Source organism: Takifugu rubripes, chromosome 6, assembly GCF_901000725.2.
Source record: "Takifugu rubripes chromosome 6, fTakRub1.2, whole genome shotgun sequence".
Classification (NCBI taxonomy): Eukaryota; Metazoa; Chordata; class Actinopteri; order Tetraodontiformes; family Tetraodontidae; genus Takifugu; species Takifugu rubripes.
The window spans coordinates 1,012,547-1,026,902 of NC_042290.1; the positions used below are offsets into that span (position 1 = coordinate 1,012,547).

General features: G+C 44.9%; 1 long non-coding RNA gene across 1 annotated transcript; it reads left to right on the forward strand.

Annotated features, from left to right (window-relative positions):
• The first annotated feature begins 13,022 nt into the window (after positions 1–13,022).
• On the forward strand, positions 13,023–14,005 carry LOC115250213 (uncharacterized). The gene is made up of 2 exons (XR_003888809.1): positions 13,023–13,098; positions 13,226–14,005. It is a non-coding gene; the product is annotated as an uncharacterized lncRNA (long non-coding RNA).
• The last annotated feature ends 351 nt before the right edge of the window (positions 14,006–14,356 follow it).

Genomic DNA, 14,356 nt, shown 5'->3' on the forward strand with positions numbered 1-14,356 from the left:
ACCTGGGGTTCCATTTACCTTGGTGAAAGCATTTCCTGCCTCGTAGGATGCAAAACCTGGCTGGGTTCCAGCCTTCATGGATTGGACCTGCCCATCAGAGGAGGTCAAATCCATTCCTCGAAGGGTTGGATTCAAGCCGGGATTTACATCCTACCAGGCAGGAAATGCATTCACCAAGGTAAATGGAACCCCAGGTGAAAGTGTTTACCTGTAGGACAGAAAGTCTGGCTTGAATCCGGCCCTCGACCCCTGACCTAACCCTAACCCACAGAGGGTGGCTCGCAGCCATGTCTTGCAGGAGCAGTGGATGAAGGCCTGGACGGGCAAGAAACCTTCTTCTATTGGGGTGGGAATAGTGCTGGTCATATCCACCAGCACATTGAAAGGAAGAAAGACCGGTGGAATAGTTGACCAAGGAGGTGCGAGCATATTCAGAAAGTATTTGTGACAAACAGAAAGAGGGGTTCTTTTTGCTGCAGCTAAAGTTCTGACAGGTATTGACAACAGAGATCACATAACTCCCATACTGGCGTCTCTTCATTGGCTGTCCATTAAATTTAGAATCATTTTTAAAATTGTTCTTCTGACCTACAAGGTCATCAGAGGCCTAGCTCCATCCTACCTGGAGGAGCTAGTGACACTTTATCATCCTAATAACCCATTTCAAAAAGGTAGGTTTTAAGTCTGATCTTAAAAGTAGCGATGGAGTCAGCCTCCCGTACCTGGACAGGGAGCTGGTTCACACAGCAGGGGGGCCTGGTAGCTAAATGCTCGGCCCCCCATTCTACTCCTAGAGACTCTGGGAACCACAAGTAGACCAGCATTCTGAGAGCGGAGCGGTCTATTGGGCTGGTAAGGTGTCACTAGCTCCTCCAGGTAGGATGGAGCTAGGCCTCTGAAACATCTCAATGGTGTGCATGTGTGGCATCAATGTCTGAACACTCCCTTTATTTTGTTTCATCAGTCAGGGAAAGGTGATATTCCTTTAATTCTCCTCCTCCTCCTCCTCCTCTTGTTCTCAGCTCACCTTCCTTCCTTTAACCCTCCACCCAGTAATATTCAGAGATGATGTCCTATTGATTTTTGCTGAAGGGATGTTTGACAAGCTGAAACATGCACAGGTTGTAATAGCAATAATTTTGTTATGAGTAGTTGCTTATTACACTGTAGTTGAGGCTGGCGATACGATACAATAATATATGATAAGATAAGGTATTATATGATCCAGGAAGAGCTGAGAGGAAAGCAAATTTCTGCCACGTCAATCAACTTTTTAGAGAGCTGGATTTAGTTGTGGTGATACGCGGTGAAATCGTGGAATCCTGTTAGACGTCCAACAGGAAGTGCTAACACATACAAAAGCTAGTCAGTCCTGCTGTTATCAATAATGAATTACACATAATGTACAGGATTTTACACATGTATTATACAGTATACGCATGGAGCTTTGAGGAGCTTCATGTGGAAAAATAACAATGTATTAATAGTCAAATTTTTAACATTTTTATAGTTTGCGCAGTTGCAGAAATTAGTTTATAAAACTAAAAAAATGTGAACTTTCATCATGGGGAATGTGCATTTGGCTATATTAATGTAGTGTAATTGGGACAATTTTAGGAATGTTTGGAGAGTTTGTTTTATCAGGTAACAAGCAAAAACGGTTTGTGATTTTTTTCTGGCAATATATTATATACACGCAGAAATGTGTGCCTTTAATGTTGCCTGTGGTTTTGGAAATGTGTCCATATGGGTTCTAAAATAAAATAAAAAAAACAATGTGTCTGCATGTGTTTGCACATTGTCTAACTAAATGGAGGGGTCTAATCACCTCAGAGGGAGGAACCTCTTCCCCTTCCGCCGCCTTTTAACATTAACGGATATTAACGGCCCCCCAATGCTCCTCTGTTTCCTTCTGAGAACTGAAATATATCACTAATGGTTTATCACAAACATGGCTAATGCTTTATGCAGACCTTTTACCATTAATAAATGATGGCATTTAAATGGGAGGAGGGCTTCTGTGAGGGTGAGAACTGGATCCGTGTCAGATTTTTAACAGAAAAATTAGTGCTTGTTACAAACAAATTTAATTGTAATACATTTGTTGCTGTCAGCAAACAGATTTGCTGACAGCAAAATGATTAAATTAAACTTTGTTCTGCCTGCACTCAGTAAATGAACGTTCTCTAAAATACTCAATAATGTGATGACATCAGATGTTGCAAACATGCGCATATATACCGTCACAGAGATGTGAAGAAATGTTCTTTTTTATTCCATCTATTGTCCATAAACCTGCAGGTGTGTGTCCTCAGTCCTCAGTCACATCCACGTCCCTGCCCAGCACGTCTTTCCCTCCTCGCTTTGGAACTGAACTGTTGTCCCCGTGAACTAGGAATTGCAGACACACACAGACACACGCACACACACACAGCTTAAGCACGGTTGACCTTCTTGTCCAGCATCGTGCGTGCTCCCCAGTGTCCTCATTAACCCAACCTGGGAGGCTACCATTCATCTTATTGCTCGCCCCCATTTCTTGTAATAACATCCTCACCCCATCGCATCTTTAACTTTTTCAATTAAAAGAGGAGGATCCCTCTATTAACCCCACGTCTCCTCCGGCCATTTTTCCAGCCTAACGTTGTTTTGTAAAGGGCCGCGGGGACGGATCGGTCAGTCATATTTCTGCCTTAAAATGGTGTTGCTCTTCATGTGGTGACAGCTGGCAGCAGGGTTTGGCAGAGTTATGGAGCCTGAGCTGACGGGACCACTCATAAGTTTGCGTCTCATCTTGATGCTTATCGGGGGGGTGAGAGGAGTCATAGATAAAGAAGCTGTGGAGGTCAGTGTTTCCCCCCCACTGTCTGATCATCCAACCAGCACTTCAGAGGTTTAAACATGAACTATTCTGAAAATATTGGTCCAATATTACTGAGTTTCTTTTCTTGGGTTATCTTTTTTCTTCATTTCTTAACTAGGTTTAATCCATGAAGGTAGTTAGAGCAATATGATGTGCTCCACCTGTGCCAGATGTAAGACAGAAATAACACCTGCATCACCATCTCAGGTAGTGGTTTGTTGTGAAGAGATTGGGGAAGAAAGGAGCTACACTTATTAAGAGCACCAACACCAGTGTGACGTCAGCAGCGTGTGCTGAACCCTGTCTGATGCTGAAGGTCACCTTTGGAGAAATGAGCAGAGCAGAATTCATCAGTGGAGTTACTCTCAGAAGAGAAGCCTGTGACATCATTAACAATATGTGTTATCAGCTCACCCCCTCTGCATCAATCTCAACTACTGCAAATTCACAGAGGTAAAAAAGCAGCAGACTTTTTCAACAACTGTGCTGAGGACATCTCTGGAAAGCAGTGATGTAAAGATTCCACATCAATCAATCTATAAGTAATAGAAACTTTAAAGTAAGGAATCCCAGAATTAGACTGATTATTGTGCAATGTTGCTCTTCACTTTTAACAAGTGAAGGACGTTTCCTGTTTTCAAACATTTATTTATGCAGGAAATGTTATTTATTGATGGACGTAATCACGAAGCTACTGACGATGGTGAACTACTGGCTCAAAGTTTCATTATTACCAGCTTTACTTTGAACTCTAAAAATCCCAAGACTGGAGCAATTTCCCACACATTTCATTTGAAAAATGATTGTGTGCATGTGTGCGTGCTTGTGTGTGTGTGTTGGCACATGTAGAGATGTGCCGAAAACAACAATGGATCAATAGGTTTACTGTGGCCTCTAGCCAGCGGCTCTAACACCCTGCTTGTGTGTTTGTGTGTGTGTGTGTGTGTGTGTGTGTGTGTGTGTGTGTGTGTGTGTGTGTGTGTCTACTTCTCTCCTTTCCTCTCATCAATACTTCCATTCGCTGGGCCGAAGGGCCCCAGGCCCCCCCACAGTGTTCACATTTATTTTTAGAGGGCCAACAGAATTTTCACTGCAGGGCTGATTACTGCCGCATGTGTTTGTGCTGCAGGAGCGCTGAGTGCTGCCAACATGCAACAGATGTATTTATAACAGCAGCATTCATCTGAGGGAGAGGACAGGCTGCACTCCAGCAGAAGCTACACCCAAACTTTGCCTGGGTTGGTGATGCGTCCTCTGGATACACTGGATACTTACAATACTTACTTTGTAAACTGAATGCTATGAACTTCATCTACAGACAGTTTATCTAGCACGCAATATTTCTAGATCAATTGCTTTACCGATTGGTTTGGAGCAGTTTGTACAGAAATTTCATGTTTGTACAAATATCTTTTCATCAATGCTTTTGTTGCAAAGAAAACTAGTGAAAACACAGGTATTACAAGAGAAAAGACAATTATTACAAATGAAAACACAGTTATTACCAGATAAAACACAGTTATTACAAGAGAAAAGACAATTATTACAAATGAAAACACAGTTATTACCAGATAAAACCAATTATTACAAGTGAAAACACAACTATGAAAAGAAAAAGTTTTATTAGTAGTAAAAACACAGTTATTATAGGAGAAAGCAGTTATTGCAACTGCACAAAAAGCATTTTTTCCTCACCTAACCGTCCCCCTACATTTAATTCTGCTTCTTTCACTTTAACTCACACACACACACACACACACACACACACACACACACACACACACACACACACACACCTCCAGTGGGTTAGGATATTACCTGTCAGCTGGAGCTTGATTAATTAGTCCTTAATTGGTTGTCATGTCACTGACCAATGGTGTGATGGCACCCTTGAGGGCTGGGTGAGGCAGAGGACAGCACACAGAGAAAATCTAAAAGAGGAGGAGAGCGAGAGAAGGAGGAGAGAGAGAGACGACAACGACTGGGCCCAAAACATCTCACGTCCAATCTGATGCAGCTAAAATGTCTTAATGTCAGACAGGAGCAGTGGAGGCTGATGACTGAATGAATGAATGATGCGACAGAGTTTGCCTTTATTTCTGAAGGATGAATGTTTCTGGGAGTTCCTGGGAGCCTGAGAGGGGCAGCCAACCTGATGAAGTGAAGAAAACTAGTGAAAACACAGTTATTACAAGAGAAATGATATGATAGCACATCAAGGTTTTGGTGGGTAATGTATATTTTTATGAGTTTTTATGCCTGTAATGAGAGTGGGCCTGCAGGGAGACATCACCAGACTGGAGCGTATTCTGGGATCTTTGCTAGCAGGCACAAACAGCCTGTTAATAAAGAGGCTATTTGTCAGTCTGTCAGTGCTCAGTCCTCAATCAATGAACTCACCAAGTCTCCAAACCCAGCTGCAGGAAGAGACAACAGAATGTGCAACTTCTCTGAATTGAAGGGACAAAAACAGGGGCGTAGATTTCCTTAAAAATGGAACCTAAACAGTTTATTAGCGCAGGAGTCCAGGACAACAGTCTGGTGTTTTTGTTTTGTAAGGGATCAATAAAGATAAAGTGTTTTCTCTTATTTGGACGAATGTAGTGCCCTGACCTCCACCCACTAGCAGCAAACTATCCTCACCATCTTTACAGGTGACTTTTTATAAACACACAAATCAGTGACCGTCTGCATCCCAACACACTGAAGTGTGTGTCATGTTTGTTTTCCTTGTTTACAGTTTGAAAAGGTCTGTTAAGCTAAAGAATATATTTCAAAGTGACATAGTTGCAACATAGTTGTCATGTAAAGGAAAAGGTTTTATTGACTTTGATAACTAATAAGCTCATCACAGACCAGTTCATCAGGTTACGCAGGTGGATCCAGTTCCCTCCCCATTTCTCTCCCCAGTTCCCTCCCCAGTTCCCTTCCCAGTTCCCTCCCCAGTTCCCTCTCTCCTTTCGGCTCGCTAGTGTTGCATGTTTGTAGAGCCCTCCAGAGAGTGACAGCAGCCCAGAGGAGCATTGCAGCTCCTCCAGGACTGCTGTGGCCAGAAGGTTTGCTGCATCTCCCAGCAGAGCATGGTGGAGGAACAAGAAGACCCCACAGACAGCTAGCTGGGATGAGGAGACCCTTCACTCAGTGCGTCCAGGCACCTGCAGTCAATACACACTGGACCAGGTCCTCAAATTAAGTTAAGTTAATGGTTCAGACTACACCAGTAAATGATGTGTAAACTATAGAACAAGTTCTAAGATGCTTGTCTAAAGAAAAAAGGAGAGAATGAATGAAAAGTCACAATCTAAAGTATAAATGTGTTAAAGATGAGCAGTCTGATATTTAGGAGGCAACAAAGCTGAGTGACATCACAGAGGGAGGAGAAGGAGGTCAAAAGAACTAACATAAGGGGGTGGGGGAGTAATCCCAGGAAGACTTTCTCTCATAATTAATAAATGAAAGATGTTGTTAGTGCATCTGATCAATAGAGTTGTTAGGGAGAAGGTGCGATTGATCGGATGTTGGGATGAGGGATGAGTGGGGGGACTGGGAGGTGTGGAGGAGAGAGCACAGCTCTGCTCTTCACTCTTGTGGCTGTTTCAAATTTTCACCCTCATTGAGAACAAAGGAGTCTCCTGAGCCTCATCAGTACTGATAGACACTTAGCACCATCCTGACCTTAATAGGTGGGAGGGGGTGAGCAGGAGGGGCGGGGGGGGGGGGGGGGGGGGGGGTGATGACACACACGGAGGGAAAAGCACAAACACTTGGAAACGATCCGGAATCTTTCTAAGCTAATCATCCCCTCTTCTCCTCTACTGATGTTAAAGCGTCAAGATAGCAGATGAAGGTGTCAGGACTTCCCGTAGCAGCTGGTTTCAACATGAGACGGACTTTAGGAGACCTTGATCTCATCATCTTCTCTCATCACCTTTTCAGATTTTAGTGGCTAAACTTCTGACTGTATTTATTTATCTTCACAGCCTCTCGGACTCGACAGGTCAAATTGTGTGAGAGTACGCTTGCATGTTTGTCCATTAACAGCTAATAGCAGCTCCTTTTCCCCATTATCACTAATGGATGGAACTCTCAGGACACACACACACGCACGCACGCACGCACGCACGCACGCACGCGCGCACACACACACACACACACACACACACACACACACACACACACACACACACACACACGTGTGAGATACTCTGCTGGGACCACTACTCTCTCTCATTCCCATGGTGTCAAAATTAGGCATGCAATATAAAAACTGCATGTACACACACAGACACACACACACACACATACACACACACACACACACACACACAGATATGTACTCAGATGTGTCTGAGTTGGCTAATTTGGCACATTTAGCGTGTCCTGCTGGAGGCCCTGTCCTGATGGGGGACTCACCTGCAGGCCTGCAGGACAAGACAGGTGGACATCCGGATGATTAGATAAACCCAAAGAATTATCATTTAAATCATTGTAGTTCTGCTCTATAAAGGTCCCTCTCCTTCATCCTGTTGGTGGTGTTCCTCTGATGTAAAGGTCCTATAGGTATTGTAGCACATATACATGCCCCCACCCCCCATTCACCCCCACCCAGCCTGGTGTCCAGTCTCTGGGGACATCGATCTGCCACCAATCTTCAGCCCTAACCAGTCAGAGCTGCAGCCGGTCACGTCCTCTGTCCCTCCTGACTGTAATGAGGACATGGTCAGGGGACACTGGGTGCGGTCCAGGGACGAGACCGCTCCTGCAGCACGCCGCCACAGGCGCCTCTCCGGGTTATTATTACAGCCTGATGCTGCAGCCTTTCTGACCTGGTGGCATCATAGAATTGACATTTGTCATTTAGCAGATCCCATTTGAGTGATCCTGCACCTGATTTTTCCCATCACTTCCGTAGAATCCACCTTGCTGCATCCAGTCGGTCACGAGTCGACCTGCAGGCTCGACATTCCTGAATTATGAGAGATTTTCCCAACGCTGCCGACTGGAAGGCGGCGAATATTTCAACCTCAAATTCAAAATGAACCTCCAGAATCTTCCAGAAAATGTTTAGTAAAATAAATGAGGTTTGTCAGAGGAGAGTTTGATTCCTGCTTGTCTTCTGTTGATAATTCAAAGCTAAAGACTTCCTGCAGAGAGCGAGAGAGAGCGAGAGAGAGAGAGAGGGAGACATAGAGAGACCCTGATGAGCACGGCCACATCCAGACGTCAGCTGTCAGTCACCTGAGACGTGGTCAGGAGCAGCAGCCCTGACGCCCCGGACACGCTCGCCATGAAACCGATTATCTCATAAACAATTCATCACTATCCTGACGAACAGAGTCCCACTCTCACCTTGTTGCCGAGTCATTTATTGACACGCAGGCAGATAAAATATTTATCACCAGCAGCGGCAGCGTGATCAATGCTTCGGCCCTCCAGGGAACACATCAGGGTGGCGGTGGGCCCAATTGGACCGCTATTTGTTCAACACATCAAAGGCAGCAAGGTATTAATCCGGTTTTCCGAACGCGGTGTACAGCGTCGTGGTTACAGAGACGGGACTTTATCTTAGACACGGAAGCAATAAAAGGATTCCACTAACTGCTCAGCAGGTCAGAGGTCAAGCCGGAACAGTCTCCTTTTATAGAAAAATACTTCCCACCCATGAACCACACCATCACCACTGGGAGACCTTCTCTGACCTCCTCCCAGCTGAGGAGGAGCACCAGTCAGTCAGGTCTGTCTCCTCCAGACTGTTCAGAGGAGCAGGAAGTGGGAGAACCCAAACACACCAGCTCCGCTGCTCAACCCTGAAGGTGGTTACGGCGGCGCTCGTGATGTGCACAGAGAATGAAATCAGATTTCATCCTTTTAAATGGGTTCTTGAGTCTGATTGAGCTCCTACGGTTATAGTTTGTTTGTTTTTTGATGGTTTTCCCGTTGAAATTTAGTGTTTCTCCTTCTGCTGACGTGAGGGGAAAAGGTCAGAAAAGGTTATTTATTTCATGATGTGTTTATTGCTGCCTGGTCGATAATCCTATCATGGGATTATCAACACTACTGGATTAAAAGCAGCCCTTTTGGAGCTGGACATTAGCTCCACTCAGGGGCTGCAGATTAGATACCACTGACTTTCTGAGCTAAAGTTAGATTTTCAACACAAAGGTAAACATTCAGTTCCAGTAATGATGCACATGGATACAGTATGTTGGGTCAGTTGGGTCAGTTGGGTCTGTTGGGTCTGTTGGGTCTATTGGGTCTGTTGGGTCTGTTTGGTCTGTTGGGCCTGTTGGACCTATTGGGCCTGTTAGGTCTATTGGGCCTGTTTGGTCTGTTGGGCCTGTTGGGCCGGCCGATCTGAGCTGAATTAGAACCTCCAACAGCAGCCTCTTTTCTCTCATGCTGGTCGGAACTAAACACACACTTCATCCTCCGTTTGATCCTGCTCTGTCGGCACTTAAGATCGACTTTTCCTGCACATCTTCTTTAAATGTCAACACCGTGCACTTTGTCCCACGTTTACGTATGCGCACGTTCTTGCTGAGGATTAAGAGGAGCCGAGGAGGCCGACGGCTCTGATGTCGGAACGTTCTGCTGCTGTCAGGAGCCTCGCAGCAGAGATACGGGGGATAAGAGCGCTCTTTAAAACTGTTTGTAGGGATGAAAGTCTGCAGCCAGAAGCTCAGAATTAAGAGCACAGATAAGGAAAATCCCCGGAACCCCCCCAGGAGAAATCTACTGACACCAGGGAGCAGAGCAGATGTACGTATATAACACTCTTACATTCAGACGAGTTCCTTAATGGAGAATTTTAGAGTACAATCACTGCTAATTCATAGTGAAAACAACTCTAGTGTTTGATTAACATGTATATTTATTATCTGTGTTGTGCATTCAGAGAAGTTCTGAGGTCTCACAGTTTACTGAGTATCGATTAGGGAAAAGTTTGGTAGCTGGAGGTTCAGTTCCAGTTGTCAGGTCAGTTATTTTTATCTTTCTGTCCATTTAAGGTCAAACATCAAATTTAGAAAGGGGGGGTCCTCTACCCAAAGTGGCAGATGGATAATTTCCACACGCTCCTCCTCCCTGTGCACGCTTGCACACACACACACACACACACACACACACACACACACACGCACACACACACACGAAAACACACAGATGGAAGGATGTGGTGAAATTGTAATGAGCACAGATGAGGTCAAAGGTCCCAATCCCAGAGGGCCCAAAGGACGCGTGTGGAGGCCGGATGTTGTAAATAGGCAGTAACACGAGAGAGAGAGAGAGAGTGTGTGTGAGTGTGTGTGTGTGTGTGTGTGTGTGTGTGTGTGTGTGTGTGTGTGTGTGTGTGTGTGTGTGTGTGTGTGTGTGTGTTACAGCTGATGAATTTAATGACTTTTTCAAGCTTCTAACACCTTTTTGCACGTCGACACTCATCAGAAAGTTGATTAGCAGGTGAGTGTGGCCCAAACTCTCAGCCTGGTGCTGAAGGTCGTGTCCTCCAGAGTTCTTATGATAACTAACGAGGTTGCTCCTGCCTCTGCTCCTCCTGAGAAGGTTTGTGAGGCGCTCAATAACAGAAAAGCCTCCAAACCAACTGATGAAAGGAATTAAGAGGAGCTGAATGAAGGAACTCGGACTAAATTTGCTGCATAAGTAACTGTGATCAATAGTTAACATTTGAAAGTTTGTTCTGTGAGCGTCTGGTATCTTTCATCAAAGGAGACATGAGTTCACTACTGTACTGAGCCAGAACACTGCAAAAAGTGGCAACAATTACAGTAACGAGCAAAGAAAAGAAGAAATAATCAGTGAACAGAAAAAGTTCTGACTCCTCAATAATAACAGCAATTAAAATACTTCAAAACGACTCAGTGACGTTCTCAGTACGGTCAGTTGACATAGTTTTAAAGCAAACTTGTTTTTTTTATTACTTTAAAAAATAATGGTGGGTGTTTGTTTGTATTAGTGCAGCTCAACAACAACAGCATCATCGTTCTGTCACATTCATCAACGATAAACAACCACTGAGAGAAATTGAGCTAGTTTTGAGCTTTTCGTGTGTGTGCGCGCGTGTGTGTATGTGTACGTGTGTGTGACAGGAAGTCCTTTAAACTGCTAAACACAAACTCACAATGGTGGTTTTTACTCACAGATTGTGGAAAACAGAATCCTAATACTTACATTTGCAGCTGTTAATGATGGCAGGGATGTGACTCAATAAGCAGACAGGGGTCTGGACATCCGGACACCAGGACATCAGGACGTCTATGACGCCACGTACAGGTGAGCGAAGACGTCTGGCCTTTGACACTAACCTTCTGTGCTGTGTATTTACTGGAAAGACTCCCCCTCTGCTGCGTGGCCAGCGTGCTGCTAGCGGAGGAAGCTCAGGAGGAAGCGCAGCAGCTTCGTTCCCATCCCAGAGTCTCCTCACTTCTTTTAGTGTTAAAAAGATCTCTGCTGCGATCTCCTCACCTCGTTAAAACACCACACGCACAATATTCCCCCTCAATCCCACAAACGGCCACGCCTTAACAGCCGTTAGTCACGTTAAATCCATCCTAAGCTGCAGCAACACTCAACTTTGAATTGATAATTGAAAAGTAAAGCAGCGGCGATTAATTTTTGACAGCGTTGTGGTTTTAAAGACAGCCGCCCCTCCCTGGGACGGGGGCCCCAGACTCCATGTGGTTGATGTGAGAAACCCCGGTGAATCAAAGCTTCAGCCGGGCTCCCGGGAGTTTCCCTCCCTCCCTCCATCCTTCCGCGCTTGCATCCCTCCATCGCTCGGCTGGGTTTTAATGCCTACCTGAGGGACCAGAGGGGAGGGGAAGGAGAGGAAGCCGAGGTTCTCTGACTCCGAGTCGATACTTTCTCTCTCCAGCCGTGCAGAATCACAGCCTCTCTACTCTTAACTAATCGAACCCTGACCCCCTTCCACCGAGCTGCCTCCTTTTTCTCCCAACTTTAACAGCAAACTCCGACCTCGTCAGGCTAAACACACGCTCGTCCTCCTTTGATCCGCTCTTCACTCGGCACTTAACATTGACTTTCCCTGCCTACTTGCTGTAAACGGGCACACGCATGTTTAAGTATGCGCACATCCTTCCGCAAGATTAAAGAGAAGCCAGCAGGTTGATGTTGCTCTGGAAACGTGTCAGCGGCCTCAGAGAGGAGCTACTCGGAGGGATGAGGGCCCCTCACACCGAGGCCTGAAACAGTCAAAGAGCAGAGAGGAAAACTGAAATCAAACCTGGTACTTTTTCACTTTTATTCTGTGGAAATATCACCTAAAGCTCATCAGAGTCTCCTAAGAAGAACACAGATGTATTAAAACATGTATTCACAATATTAGGAAAAAATATTAGGAATATTAAATTTTAAATGATTAAAAAATACTAAGAAAACTGAATTTCTAGCTGTGAAGAGAAGTTAGATTTGACCTTAAAGTTATAATATAACACTATGGGAAAGACTTCGGATTTATTCAGTTCTTCAGCTGTGACCAGACGCAGACGCATCACATCCTCCTGCACAGCTACACAAAGGACGACGACACATGCAAATATAGGATTAGATATAGAATCGTCTATAGGATTAGACACCCATTTGTGTGAGGACAATAATAACAACAACAACAATAATAATAATGACATCACAGAGGATTGGTGTACGGATAAGGTACTAACTTTAAGTCAAATTTAAGGCAAATTTAATACAAAACAATTCAATATAACAGACAGTATCTGTACCGTGTGTGTGTGTGTGTGTGTGTGTGGTGTGTGTGTGTGTGTGTGTGAGTGTGTGCGCGCGCCCGACTCAGGTGCATCTTGTTGAAACTCTCACATCCAGCTGTGAGAGCGCATCGATTCAAAACTACCGCAGAGCTTCTGATAATCTTTTTATCTCAGGAAAATAAAAACCACTCGCAGCTTAAACGCAGGAACTTTTGGGAACGTCAATAACAGATAAAAACTCTACGCACGCAGGAACGCGACTTTTCCGGCACAACTTTAAAGAAACGCAAACAAATAAGGAAAAAAATCCTCAGAGTTCAGAGATAAACTGGTCGGTTGTTCCTTATTAATCAATAAAGCCGAAAGCTCAGTCTCACCACCGACTAAAAGTATCAATTGTCTGATTACTCAGGAAATAGATTACATCTGTGTAACTGGGGCTCCTTCAGGAGGGCCTGGACACAGACCAACGGAGCCTCCGACACATTTCTGAGGGTAATTTGATATTTTTCTACCTTCTTTTTATCTGTTTGGGGCTGAAATATTCACATTTGGCAGGAAAGACGCCTCCTGCTGCTTTTCTCATCTAAAATGAGATTTCTGCTATTTTGTTGGTGTTTAGCTCCTCGGATTTCACTAAGGGCAACACACAATCCCAGTCTAGCTGCAGCTAAGCCCCATTACAGAGACATCAACCAGTCCAGTTGGACAGCGTTAGTGGTTGAGAAGCACACAGGACAAGGTTTGGAGCGAGGACAGGATGTCAGGGAACAGGTCCCTGCAGCAGGTGAAGCCTGTGGGGCTTCCTGTCCTACAGCCAGTGGATGAAGTGTGTCAGCAACTCTCCAATGATGACGGCACTGGTGCTGTTAACTGGTCCTGGCTGCTCCCCAGACCCGGACGCAACCAAGCACCACTGGGCCCTCTTGTCTGGTCCAGGCCTCCCGCCTGATGGATGCCCAAACCCAGGTCTGGGACGAGACATCGGCCGTCTCATTAGGGGTGCACAATCCAGTTCCAGGAGTATCAGTTGTGCCGGGTTTTCAGTCCTACTGGGTGACCCCAGGTGGAAAAGCATATCTAGCCGGCAAGACAGAATACCTGGCCTGATCGTAGAGCTCGCAGGAACGGGTTGTGCGCCTCTGGTCTCATCATGAGGACGCCCAGATGTTGGAGGCAGACGTTTCATTAGTCCAGATGTGGGCTGAACTCCCTTTAGTCATCTAGCAGTGATGGTAAATCTGAGCTTCAAATGTCTCCGAGAAGACAGAATAAGAACACACAGGACAGTTTAGCTAAGCCCAGTAGTGACCAACCTCGCCAATCCTGAAATATTCCCTTTCTGATCTTTTCTCGTCACTTTGATGTTTTTTTCTGGTTAAAAGTGAATATTTGAGCTTCAGATGACTGAATGTTGATTATTCCTCCTTAAATTATGAACCGACTTCATCAGATGAAACCAGACTTTTCTGAATGTGAGATTAAAGGAAATGATCGATCTGGTTCTGTGATCAGAGATCGATAAGAGCACGGTTACCACGGTGAGCAAAGCCAGTTAATTAAAGACAAAAAGCAACTCTTTCACTGAAGACATCAGGAAAAATAATCTCACCGTTGAAAAAGATGCACAAAAACACATTTGAGTTTTTCCTTTTTATTGGACAAGACGTCAACACCTACAACACTTCTGATATATGATACGGCTTATATGACGCAGATTGCACCTACCCTTATATACATGCACTGTAACACG